The sequence below is a fragment of the Chaetura pelagica genome, unplaced genomic scaffold (assembly GCF_000747805.2).
Source record: "Chaetura pelagica isolate M959 unplaced genomic scaffold, ChaPel_1.0 scaffold369, whole genome shotgun sequence".
Lineage (NCBI taxonomy): Eukaryota > Metazoa > Chordata > Aves > Apodiformes > Apodidae > Chaetura > Chaetura pelagica.
The window spans coordinates 1924370-1938671 of record NW_009970235.1 but is presented as its reverse complement, the minus strand read 5'-3'; the positions used below and the strand labels follow the sequence as shown (position 1 = coordinate 1938671).

Sequence of the window (14302 nt, the reverse complement as noted above, 5' to 3'; positions counted from 1 at the left end):
TTTAAGCTCCTTTGCAGATCACCAGCTATGCCAACATGGGGAAAGGTGTTCATAAGGGAATGGAACATCTTCCCTTACGAAGAAAGGCTGAGGGAGCTGGGTCTCCTTAGCTTGGAGAAGAGGAGACTGAGGAGTGAGCTCATCAACATTTGTAAATACGTTAAGGGTGAGTGTCAGGAGGACAGAGACAGGTTCTTCTCAAGGATGTCCAATGATAGGTCAAGGGGCAATGGGTGCAAACTGGGGCATAGGAAGTTCCATGTAAATGTGAGGAAAACCTTCTTTACTGTGAGGGTGACAGAGCCCTGGGACAGGCTGCCCAGAGAGGCTGTGGAGTCTCCTTCTCTGGAGACATTCCAAAATTCTGTGTGACCTACTCTAGGTGACCCTGCTCTGGCAGAGGGGTTGGACTGGATGATCTTTCCAGGTCCCTTCCAACCCCTAAGATTCTGTGTAAAATTACCTACACCAGAACTATGACATTATCTTGCAGCCACATCAGATCGGTTTTTGCAACTAGACAATCTTCACACAATTTTCTTACATTGTCCATCCAGGTGACAATCCGGTTTTACAAGGTAGGGAAATCTTAGGCTTGGGGAGGACTGCCTATGCAGTTTATTCATTTTGTTTTCAGTTTGTTCCATGATTCTTCCTTTAAAAAAACATTGTGACATTCCAATAAGGCTGTAACTGGCATCATAAAATCCTGTCAAGAACTGGTGAGCCTTACAGTTCAGCACATGGGCAATTCTTCCCACTAATGGAAAAACACAGAAAATCAGAAATTAACCTAGTTTTCGTTTACTTTCTTCCCAATCTGCACACTCCCCTCTGTCAGGCTTGCCTCCATGGCAGGTAGTTACGGACTGGGGTCTCTTAGACCCCTACCCACGTCACATTGTGGGAAGCAGTGCAGATGCTGCAGACTGACTTCTCTTTTCATCATCTTTATATGAAAAACAAGTCCTTGATCTTCCCAAGTGTTTGCTTTGTCTTTAATAAATCTCTGTGTGTGCTGGAGCCAAGATGAACTCAGAAGTCCCTTGTGACTCATTATATGCTCTTAAATATGAACACAAATTGTCCTTTGATAGTTTTACTAATGGAAATTTTAAATAATTATCAACTGGGTAGAACTTTTCAAAAAATATTATTGATTCAAGTTTATAATATGTTAATAGTGCAGTGAAATTTACTAATATATCTTTCTTTTTCTATCTCACATACATACTGTTTCCAATTATATTCCATTTTCAAAAGGCATCTAGATACCTAGTGAACACGCTTTGAGCTTGGTATCTGTTACAGCCAATGAGAGGGGACTGTATCACAATCCACTTGAAAGATGTCTCTTCGACATTCCTTTTGATGTCAGTTATTAATTGAAATAATATTGAAAAAAACTGGGGGGGAAATTACATTTTGGGGAAAAATCACCTAAAGCTCTTTCTCTCATTTTTGGGTATAAAATTAGCCCTTGTGTTTCAGGAAGATGTGCTTGCTGTGTGGAACACCCCCTGCTCCCTGCTCTGTGCAGAACTGGGTAGTAAAGGAAATCTCTCCACTCTGTGTGTGGATTGGTTCCTTGCACACCGGGACCCGCTTTAGGAGCAGCAGTTTTGGCGACCGAGCTGGGACCGCCCAGAGCCCCGCCCGGGTCATTTGCCCCCCGGCGGTGACCGGAGCGCCCGGCGCTCCAGCGCCCCCGAGCGGCTGATCGGGGAACTGCGGCGGCTGCTCCCGCGCCGGGGGGGGGGCGAGTCCGCGGTGCAGCGCGAGAACAGCTACTGGGGGGGAGGGGGATTCGGAATATCTGCTGTAAAGCAGCCCGTTTGGGTTTTATTGGTACCATAAAGCTAAATAGGGGAAGCTTCACATGTAGACGCATGACAAGGGGGATTGTTTCCCGAAGCCGAGTGTTTGAAACAGTGGTGATTGTTTTAAGGTTGGGGTGTAGGTACGACTGCTTCCAGTGAGATCCCTCCTGAATCTCCTCTCGGGTTATCCTTAAAAATTGGAAAATATTTCGGAATTAATTGGAAGCCCAAAAAGGGTTGGAACCATTAACTCACACCTTTTTAAAATACAGACCGTTAAGGGAATGCCAACCTGAATTTAACTCCTACATTACTAGTAAAGAAACCTCGATCTCAAGAACACAGGGTGGTTCAGGATCTAAGAGAAATCAACTGGATAACTGTGAATGTGCATCCTGTTGTTCCCAACCCATAGACATTGCTTACATATATACCTAAGACAAATGTTTATGTTACAGTTTTGGATTTGAAGGACACTTTCTTCCACATCCCGGTGGATTAGGCAGGCTGAGCCATTATAGCATTTGAATGGGAAAATCTGACAACGGAGAGGAAAGCACAGCTGGGTTGTATGGCGTTTCCACAAGGATTCAAGTTCTCCAGCTCTCCGATCATCTCCGTGGCCTCCTCTGGACTTGATATAGGAGCTCCAAGTCCTTCTTACCTTGTGACATGATGGGAGGCTTCATTTGCAGTCCCCAGGAGAAGGTCAAAGCTCTTACTTCAGGGGGGATAGAGACACAGCACAGCGCGTTCACTCGTAGCTACCCAGTCTGTTTACAGCACCTGGCACGGGCCCTGTGTGCTGGGATGGTGGGACCAGCTCCGCGGGACCTCGAGGCACCAATGGGGGGCTCGGGGGTGTGGCTGGAAGCTGATGTGAACAACTGCCCAATAAGCCAGCAGAATGGCGCGGCGGAAGCGTGCTGGACCCATCTCCTAAAGAACGATATGTTTGAAAGTATCGTCTGCTAAGAAACTACCTTGTTAAGCCTTTACTCCTTTCCCACCCCTGGGAGAACCCGACCCGCCTCAATTGGGCGGGAGTCGTGGGGCTCTGCCCGTCGCAGCTCGGTGCTCATGGTGCCCAGCTTAGCACAGCCCTTTTGTTCCTTTTTTTCACTCCAATCAACTGGTTCTCTGTTCTGTCTCGCCCACCACCTGCTGGCGATCGCGCAGGGACCCCCAGGGGGCTCCCTGGAGCCGCGCAATCCAGGTGGGTGTGCGGGTAGGCAGGCAAGAAACAAAACACACTGGGGAGAGAAAAAAAATGGAAACAACCCACTAAAACATGGTTAGCAGAGGATGGTTTCGATCCATCGACCTCTGGGTTATGGGCCCAGCACGCTTCCGCTGCGCCACTCTGCTGTCGCATAGGGAAGTTTCTCACTGCTTATACAAATCGAGCGCTCCCTTGCCTGTCCTGGTTTGCCCCCAACCCCCAGCCCTGCGGGGTGATTTTTCTGCCAGAGCTTGGCGCCTTCGTCTCCCCCTACCCTTTTTTTTGTGCAGGTTTTGGTTGGTATTCGACCGAACCCCCTTGCCTACTACAGCCAGTGGGTAATCGTCTAAACAGGGAAAAAAACCGCTTTCACATCCCCATCCCCTTTGCTTTGCCATCTTTGTGGTTCCCCAAAACACCTTGACCCCTCCCTCTTGCAGCTTCGGTGCATCTACTCCAACACCCCATAAATCATACAGATGAGATGTTGCACCTCAGCCCCAGCTGCTGCACCGAACTGCAGCCCCACACGAGCAGCTCTGGAGGGCCTGGAGAACATGAGGATGAGGTGGTGAGAGGACATGGGCTTGGGAGGCAGACCAGGGGATGTGGCAGTAAGGGGGAGGTGCAGGGATGCAGCTGGAGCATGGGATGCAGCTCTGGTTCATTGACATGGACTGCTCCTGAGCTTGGAGGTGATCCCTGAATATCAAGATCCTCTTCCCTCAAGGACCTTATCCAATGGGACTGTATCAAGCAGGTCCCTAATAAGACCAAGGTTTGCTCTCCTTAAGTCTAATGTTGTGATCTTCATTTTTGCCTGGCTACCTCTCCTCAGGACTCTGAACTCCCACTATCTCGTGGTCCCTGCAGCCAACGTTTGAGCAGCAGGGTCAGAAGGTCAGCCAAGCTTTGGTAGCTTCTCTGCAAGTGCCCAGGTCTGGAACCCCAGCAAGCAGAACACTTGTCAAGATAACAAGCCAAGTTGTATCCTGCAGCAAGGAGTCACCACTTGCCCCTTCCTCTTGGTGGTCTTTCATAGCTAGGGTCAACTAGCCCAGATGGTTTATTTGAAAGCACACCCACCTCCTCCTCAGCTTCGAGGACAGTGAACCTGTTTAATTGTTGCAAACCTTCAGGTGGAGCTGCTAGAGTTCACCACCTTCCAGCTCTGGCCAACTTCAGTTTCCTCTTACGACCTGCTAGGGACACTCTGTGTGTCACCCCACTGCACCTGAGGTCCAGGGATTCTGAAGTGTAGGGACTGAGAAGGTCCTCTCCAGCTCTTTCTCACACTCTCTTGATGCTGCTTAGCCTGCAGATTTCAGGTTGTATCTCCACTTAATAACACAAGCCTTCAATAACACACTCCCAGCAGGAAAGACCACCTCTGTGAGCCTCAGGAAGTGGCCCCAGGCACTCACCACAGCCTGGGACTGAAGGGCTTCATCCACCATCCAAAACTCTGTCTGGGTTAAAGCCTCTGCCCCTGGCAGGGACAGCTGCTCCAACATCTGCTGGAGAGTGTGCCCCTTGGTGTGTCACCATCATGCCTGAGAACATTTAGGCTGGTCTGAAACAAGATGAGGTGCCCTCCTTTGTACCCTTCTGCATCATATAGCTGCACCCACAACTTAGCTGCAGCTCAGCCCATTTTCCATTCATCCTATGTCCTCAATGGGGCCCCAAGGTCACTCTGGAAGATGACACTGAAAGGCATCCTCAAGTCAAGAATTACTTCTGCTGTTCTTACATCATCCACCACATCACTTATTGCACCACAGAAAACAGCTAGGTTGGCCAAAAGAGCTCAGTGGAGAACACCAAGGTGTTTTGAAAGCTGAAAACCAACACCAGCCCCAGGGGTGCCTCATTTGCTGCAGATGTTTTGAAGGATATGAAAGATGAATGTAGCACTTACTCAGCTAGGTAGCAGGGAAAGGAGACCAGGACAATCTGCCCAGGAAAACTGGACATCAGCAAAAGAGGAGCACGGATCTACAGGCAAAGGCTGAGTAGTAAAGCTTAGGAGGATGTGGTAGGGACTTGGAGATGGGTGAGTAGGTGCAACACAGGAGGTGTTCCAAGCTACAGAGCAACAAATAAAAGAAATGCAGGTATGAAACTACTGAAAGAAAGAGGCAGTGAGCATGCACTGAACCACTTTTGTTAGGTACCTTTAATGCCAGAAAAGGTCAATATACTGCACAGAGAGGTTTCCAAACACATCTCAGGTCTGCTCACTCCTGTTCCAGGGACAAAACACATCAATAATGATTCTTCTAAGAGAAAAAGCAGGGACTGTTTTTGGGCTTTGGGGTGTTTTGGGGGAAGATAGGAAGGGGCAAGCAAGTACACTTTCTTACAAGATCAGAGCAAGAAATACCCAATTCTTGCAAACACCAAAATAAGCAGTAGCTTGTAAGCAACCATGTTTGAACACGCTTCCTACAGCTGAGTTTCAACGTGCATAACTGCAGGCCATGAACTACTTCCATTTCTAACTCCCACCCTTGAAAAACTCTTGAAAAGAAAGATGCAAGAAACAATCTCGCTAGCACCGAGGGCAGAGGAGAAGGAGTGGCAGGAGGTACTCCAGGCACTGGAGCAGATCCTCCTGCAGCCCCTGGAACAAAACCACGATGGAGCAGATTGCTGCCTACAGTGTGTGGAGAGGATCACACTGTAGCAGATGTCCACAAGGGCCCATGCAGAGCCAGTGGGTATCCCTGAAGGAAAAGGGCTCACACAGGAATAGTCTCCCTGGACCATCACATGCTGTGAACACACCATCTTCCCTGGGTAACCACAGCCTTAGGCCTAGTCAGAAGGGGGGTGGGTAGGAGAGAAAAGCTACTGTGCAATGTTGTTCAAGAGAAATCTATACTGTAGGATTAGGCACTTTCTCCTAATTAGGGAAATTGTACCAACAGTTCCCAAGCTACCAAGGCTATAGCAGGCACATCCACTACTCAGATATGCTCTGGAATGAGCAACACTTAAGCTCTGACAAATCTACCTACCTCTCCTAGCCACCTGCATGGATCTCACTCTAAATGATTAAGCTCTTTCCTCCCTGTCCAGCATAATCTCATTTAACCTGATTTATGAGGCAAAGGGTTCTGCAACACTCTGAATAACCACATCAGCAGCACTGGAAGGACTAAATATATGTGACAGGTCAAACTGGATTTCAGATTGAGGTGCTAAAACCCAAGTGACCATGCATGGGGCAACTACCAGTTAAAGTACATGAACATACCTCACCACTCAGGTTTCCAGTGCAAGCTGCCATCACTGAAGGGCTCAGTGATAGTAACATACGACCTACCTCAGCACTACTCACCTTGTAATTCAGCCAGCCAGACTTTCTGCTGTTACAACCAGCATGAACGTATCAAAATGGATTTTAGAGAAGGACGAGACAGAGGCATTGGCTTGTGAGGTAAGTCACCTAAGTCACTATTCCAGGCTTTTCTAGGCTTCATTTCTCTTTGTCCTAGGTGCCCCTCAGGTGACCCCTAGTAGTCTGCACTGCCAAAGAAAGTTTTGGAAATAAGAAACAACAGCTCTGTTCCGTGTATTACAAGTCATGTTTGTCAGGTTAATATACACAACACAAGCAGTTTTAACAAGCACAGTTTATATACATTGTCAAGCAACAAAACACTTCCATTCCAAGGCCTTATTTAGGTACTGCTGCCTCCTCCACTGTTCTTCCCAGAAGCTCCTGCTTTCTGCAGCCGGCTTGCACTCGGCTGCCGAGGCATCCTCTGGGCAGATCCTTCCCGGCTGCTCCTTTCTGCAAGAACCTGGGTCCCACCGACTGCAGAACTGGTTTTATTTCTCCCTGAAAAAACAAACACATACATTAATTTTCAAGTGCCAACCCTGCGTGTCACACAGCATCTAAGCCACAAGCTTCCTCAAGAGGTCATGCAAAAGGCAAAACTGTATCAGGCATCACAAACGTATCTAGCACCCAACACAGAAAGCCAGTTTGTGAATTCAGCTCAATAGGTACCAGGGCCACAAAACCAAAACAAGTCACACTGTTAAATTTCATCAGGTTTAATCTACAAAGTAACCAGCCACTTTGTTCTTTAAAGCTCGAGTTTGGCACAGGAACACCAACATTGCAATTAAGTGGAGAGGAACAAGATCAGCATCTGACACCCCATGGCCAGGCTAAGTGAATAGATGCGATAGTGTTTACCCATTTCTGAAGCCAGCAAACTGTCAGATCACAAACCCTTCTCTTCGTGTCACTTCTGTGTCTTGATCAGTAAGTTTGTATTACCAGTAATTTTCTGGGGTTTCCAGCAGTTCAGACTCCTACCCAGCACCTACTTACATATTTCCTCAGCATTCAAAAGATGGGAGTTAGGCACAACTCACCATCTCTAAAACACAATGCAACAGCAGGGAGAAGCAATGCGTAAGAAGGGAGAAGGGGCAGGGGCATGCAGCCCACCCTGCTGGATTCAGCTAGAGGGGAGAGCGACAAAGGGGATGCAAACAAATGACTGGAGGGGATAAGTGTGGGCAACTGACTTCTCCTGGCACCAGACAGAATTACTTCACATGGGAAGTAGTATTCTCATTAGAAAAGATACTAAAAATAAAGGCAAAAGAGTCACAGCTTTTAATAAAGATAGCAAGCTCCAAGAAACTTCATTAAAAAAATTAATAACAAGGAGGAAACAAAATACAGGAATACAGTGAGCTGTAGTTACATGCAGGCAGTTAAAATGAAAAGTGACATTTTAGCAATCGTTATCAGAGCAACTTCCAGAATACCAACAGCTGCTCCACACACTGAAGTCTCCATGGGCACAGTTTGGAAATCATTGCTGTAGATCATTTGTGCTACTGACAGTGCACAGACTAGAAATATATCTGTTTTACTTACCAGACATCCTGTCTCCTTGGAGCAGCTGTCTGAGAACAGGACTCATGTCAATACCACAAGTTAACACCCTGCAGCACCAGAAAGACAACCTGAGAATTTCCAAATAAAGAGTATGTGGCCCCTTCATATCTGTAAAATTTGACAGACTAGGGTGGCAAAAGAAAGTTGTTCACTTAACTCAGCCAAGTCTAAAAAAAGCCTATTCTTGTAAACCACATCAGTGATCTGCCAGCAGTTACTAGCCCAAGCCAGCCAACCAGCACTGCAATCTTTCTTTGTAGCTGAGGCACTTCAAGCAGTTTCACTAATGCAAGTATTGTCCATGAAAACAAACTGCACAAAGGCACTACATGATCTCACAGCATTTCAGAGAAAAATTGGCAGGAACAAAAAGCATTATAGTTCACCATAATCACAGAATGGTTTGGGTTGGAAGGGAGCTTAAAGACCATCTAGCTCCATGCCCCCCTGCCATGGCAGGAGCAATTGAGGACACCTCTGTAGGTGAATGCCCTCCCCTTCCTCACATGCATCTCCTCCGTGAAAGTGCAGGTCCTCAGCCTGTATACACCTCTAACCACATACACACACAAATCAACCGTATCACTATGCCCTACCAGGAGTCAGGCCCTTGATCTTCTGACCTAGCTGAAACAACTTGGCCAGAAAGAATTACTTTATTGAATAGAAGGTGCACTCAGACAAAGCACATGCCCTCCATCCTCTTAGCCTCAAAATGACAGTAAAACAAACCAATCACTTCAGCAGCACAAAACCCAACCCAAGCATCCTGTCTAGACCCAGGAACCAATCAAGAACAGCTCATGAAGCGCGCAAGGACAGGTATGTTTTATGAGTTTCTACCAGTTAAAACACTATCAGAGATAAACAGGGTCAATTAACACAAAGCACAAAAGATGCTGAACAAACACAACCTCTCTGTATTTCAAGTACTACAGACTAACAGATGGATGCCACTGATATTTTTCTTGGTGACACAAGAAGCCCTTATGTCAGATGTGTCTGGCTGTAGCAGACTGCAGCCCAAATAGTTACAGATGCCAGAGCTGATGCAGAAGAGCCTAATCAAATACCTTCCTCCCCCAAGGTGAAAGAAGCAGCTACATGTTTATCTCTAAGAGCCAGACATGGCTTGAGAAGAATGGTATATGCATGCAAGCAGTGGCAGAAGCATGCCCTACCTACCTCTGACTCTCCCCCCCATTTAAAAACAGCAGTGGCCACTGTGATCAGGGAGCAACCTCTAGGAGAGGACCACCACCAGACGCTGAGTCTGCAGTCTAGCACAGGGCAAGAAGAGAAAGCCTTAAGTAGCAGAGGGAGGAAGAAGCATCTTCCTGTGTGAAGCAGGAGGCAAGTGAAGACTTACCAGATCTAGGAAAGGAATCCCAACTCCAAATACGCTTTCCAAAGTGGAAATCTAAAGCTCTTCTCTTTCAGCCTCCTCTCTACTCAATCTACTGCTTTCCCCAGGGGATCCTTTCATGTCTCACACCAGTAGTGAATCCCCGTACCCTAAAGGAATACCTCTCCACACAGTGTTTCCTCCAAGTGTGACCTGTTCAAAAGCTACCTACTTCTCCAGTGGACACAGCCACATACTTGTAGCTAAATCATTTGGCAAGTTTGCAACAGGTTCCCATGGTACCAAAAGCACTGTAAAGAACATGGCACACTGAAAAGGAATATGGAAGAAGTCTGTACCTCTCAGATAAGGACCCTTTTCCTCTTGAAAAACTTACTCAGATGGGAGGAAGTCCTTCCCTTTTTTGGGAACAGCAGTATAGGTTGCATCATAGCATCCAATACAGCCTTTTCACCATTCAAAAGGTGAAGATGCAACAAAATGACAAGTATTTCTCAACTTCAGTTTTCAAAGTGCATTACCCAGAGCAAAACACTTTTTTCTCAGGAACAACGGAGCACCCTACTCCTTTAGGACTAGGTCCACGTCAGGTTTTGAACATTCCAACTGAGCCTTTTTGCAAGTTATTCCTAGGATAAGGAAAAATAAATAAAAGCTGTTTCTCTGCTCTTTCTGCTCCCTTCTGGAGCAGAAAGTTCTTACTTCTGCAACAGAAAGACTATTTCACTACGTATCATCTGCATTTTGGGAGTATCAAAATTCGTTTAAAACTCCCAGAAGAGGAAAAGCTGGAGCTTTTAATCAAGAGACCCTTTAACCATGTGAGAAAGAAGAATACCACTGAGAATTTTCGTAATCAGTTTTAAGATAACCAATTACTGGATTACTTCAGCCACCGCTCTGTCTTCTGACAGGGGAGGAAACACAGGAGTAAAAAGCACATACACAGAACTGAAGGACACACTGCAAAGCATCTTGGCGAGCTTATAGAGGAAAATCACTGTTCTTTATATTAGTGCAAGGACCTCTGGCTTTATCAGCAGAAGAAAGTTCCTGTTATGCAGAGGAGGCATCTCCCACCTCCAAATGCCTGATCCTGCATGGAAGCCACACCATCCTCTTCTTCAATGGAAGCAGTATCTTCCAACAAGAGATAGAATGGCCAACAACAGATACAGCTTTGGTTCCCCTTCCCACAGGAGCTACTACAGGGAAAGGAGGCCAGGCAAGCTGAACACTTGACACAGATTCAGCCCTGAAGACATCCCCAGTCATCCTCTAAACACTTACCCAACTCCTGAATTACGTACTTGGACTGCGCACAGAGTCAGAGAGCTCAGTGAATGAGGAGTGACTCTTGCTCCTCTTCAATTTTCCTCTACCCCAACTTAGCAAGAGAAAATTATTCTCCTGAAGATAGGCTGATTTTAATGGGATCTTTATTTCAGCAACACACTTTCTCCCAAGGCTACAGTAAAACAAGCTCCTGTCTTGAGCTACAGGTAGTTCAAATTCTAATTCAGCCTAAGGTAGTCCAGTAGAGCAGAGACAAGGTTGGGACTGATGACACAGCTCTGCTTTAGATCATTACCCATTAACATGAATTGAGAGATTTCTCTGGACACCTGTTTGTTTTCATGACCTTCCTCATCTGACCACATCTTCCTTGGACACACCTGGAACATTGCTCCAAGTGTCTACAAGGCACTGCAGTCAGACATAAGCTAGCCAAAATTTGCTGAGAGCTGCAATTAAAGTTGCAGAAGCTTGTTCACTTGCACTTGATATGAACCTGCAGTCAGGCTAACACAGCCTCTTCTCTGACCACATCACAGCAAGCACAGACATTGAACATGTCTTCAAAAGCAGAGCTGGACAAAACATGCCCCCTTCTTCATGTTAATGACATCTTACTGGGACTCAGTATGCTTACAGAAAGGAGTATACAAGACTAAGGTGGTCATAAGCTGTTGCTGAGCTTAAATTCTGCCCAAATACATTTTCTGAGTTAAGTTTTTCTGTAGAGAATAGCCATGGGTAAAGAAAAAGGGCCTCCTCTATCTGTAAAGAAGTAGATAAAACAATATAAGACCAGCTAACAGCCAGGGCCTGCTGTGAGCAGCACTGTGAATGTTGACAAAAATCAGAACACTCTTTATCATGTGATTGGCTACATCCTGGGAACACAAGGTCTGTGTAAGTGTCAAGGAGCAGGTGTGAGTGCTGTTTACATTCTCTGTACCCTGATTGCTTATTCTCAGTTTTCACTGTAAAAGTGTATAAGGGAGCATTTTTCTCATAATAAACAATTCCATTGCTTCTCAGCCTGGAGTCCGTGTCTTAACTGCCACATTTTTTCAATGGTGATTTTTTTCACAAAGGAATTGTCTGCTGTCAAACATCATTGGGTGTTGGGTGACAGCAGAACCATTTGAGCTGACAGAGAGTAAAAGGATAAGTTTTCAATCAAAGTGCGATACGGTAATATACACAAGCTTCCAGTAAACAACAAAAAAAAGCAAACAACTGACATAACCAGGAAGACCAAACTTTCTAGCATGATATGCAAATGCTGCCCATCTGGCTTTGGTCAGGACTGCACGGTCAGGGAGAGCAGCCCAAAATGCCCTTCTGTCATCACCACTGAGCACCAGCTCACAGAGAGAGCAAAGCCAAGTTCAGTATTTAACATTTACCATGTGTCTGCAGTGAAACTGTAGCTTGATGAGCACAACCCTCCTGTATCAGTAAGCTGCATTTGATCCGGTGATCATCCAGCCTGAGGACGCATTTTAGCCTTGTGAAATAAAGCAGCAGAAGACAGTGAAGGCCCAGCTAATACTGTATTTACCACCAGTAGTGCAGAGCTCAAACCAGCTTTCTCTGAACTTTGCTCTTGATTGGAAATGCTTGTCAGACAGTGCACTTGATGGTACCCACTTCTTGATTTTGAAGGAAAACTATGGAGAGGAATGTCTGGCCAGAGACACCAGGACTGCAATGTGACCCAGGCACCATCTTGGACCAGGAGCTGCTCTGCTAAAGGTGCAGAACGAGCACCCTGGATCGAGGCAGGCATAAGCAAATTGAGCACCCAAGACAGATGCACATTCCAGGAAACTCAAAGCCTCTCTAAGGCGCTTGCAACACCTCAAGCTGGTAGGAGGCAAAAGTCAAGGGCACATAATTCTACCTTAGGGTTTCTCCTCTTGAGATATTTAACACTGATTAATAAAGAAGCTGCCACGCAACCGTTTCAAACCTGAGCTGGACTACTTCTGGCCAAAACTAGCACATGGCAGTGGCCTAGTGCTCGAATAATCTTTTTTTTTTATAGGAAGTGCCACAGAAACAGCATACATAACAGAACAAAAGCTAGTCCAGATGAACAAAAAGGAACAAAGTTCCTTCACATCTGGAGTGGCCCATCACACCTGAAGCACGAGGAGGAGAAGAGAGGAGAAGAGAGCAAAATTTAACACCATCTTATGTGCAAAATCACTGCTCTTTGGAGATCTTTCCTCTCAACATAGTACCAGGACAGCACACTGCTGCTTACCCAAAACACCCATACTACCTTGCTCATTTTGCTCAGGAAAAATTCGACAGCTGCGTGTCTTCTTTTTACCCTGTGCATATTAAGAGTCACTTCTCAGTCACAAATGAGGCTGTGCTCTTTACTGCAACCACCTTCTCTGCAGGGAATTCTTAATCAAGAAACTCTCTCGAGACTCTCAGGGGAACCTGAGAGTTCACTATAAAGTCCATGGAGTACCGGACACTTACCCGGACACTCCAATTCCCACTTAGGCTTTAGCAAGCTCCTCAGAATCTCTGTGCAGCTGCTCAATCGCTAATTCTCATCCACTTCCCATATAGGAATCCACACCAGACGCAGCAGGTTCTGCTGTCATAAAGACGCCTCAGATTGCAGCATAATGGCTTTTACCCTAAAACTGACTGCATATAGTTAGTGAAACAAATCTTGCCTTTCAACTTCCCTTTCTACAGGACTTACCACCAGACTTTCAAGCCCTTTAAATACCCCCAGCCACACCAGTAGCCTCACCAGTGAGACTAACCTAGGCAGTACTACACTCTTACAACAGGGAAACCTTACCGTGTTCTCTGCTTTCCTAGCACAGACCTCATTTACAGTTACTTTCTGAGTTTTGCACAGGGCGAGCCAAGCTTTTGACATGCAGTTTTACCCTTGGCAACCCCAGGCAACAATCACAAAACCTTACTGTTTTGGCCACTGCCCCTTTCTGCTGTTTTTTTGAGCGCAAGAGAAATGCAAGTTCTCACAGTGAATTCAAGCTTAGTGAGAGCAGACTCACTTTTAAACCTTTCGGAAGCAATCGACAGAGGTTGCAAGATACCAGCCACAAGTCACATCAGAAGTTCAAGAAGTAAAAGTTTTATTAGAACTGGTTTGGAAAAAAAAAATAAAGCAATACCTATAATGGCATAGCTTCAGGACTAAATCTGTTACTGTCCACGGAGAATTAGAGACAGTTGTATTCAAAAAGCAGTGGCCATATCAGGCGTTCCCACCTCACCACCATCCCCCTGGGCACGGAAACCACTGGCCAAGCAGCAGAAGCCCCCACGGTGTAAGAGATGGAGCAGAGGAAGCATCGCAGCTCCCCTCATTTTCCAAGGATTCCTAACGTGCCAGAAACTTTCCTGGTTTTTGAGCCAGATGCAAGTGAAGCAGCATTGTCTAATATCGCGTATTAAGTTTGGTGGATTTCCAAAGGCTGAGAGGGAAGACCCAGGAGGCTGCAAAACCCAGCCGAAGTGACTGCAGCCTCCCCCGCCCCGACAAAACGCACGGCTCCTCCGCCCCCGCTGCCTAAAATGACTAAAAAAGTAAGGAAAAAGGGTGCGGAGAGCGGCCAGGAGACGCCACGCCCCGGGCCGGAGGTGACAGGGCTCTCTCTCCACAGGCCCCCGCC

General features: G+C 46.4%; 1 non-coding gene across 1 annotated transcript; it reads right to left on the bottom strand.

Moving 5' to 3' along the window:
- Positions 1-3116: 3116 nt before the first annotated feature.
- On the bottom strand, positions 3117-3188 carry TRNAM-CAU. Its single transcript has one exon. It is a non-coding gene; the product is annotated as a tRNA-Met (tRNA).
- Positions 3189-14302: the final 11114 nt, after the last annotated feature.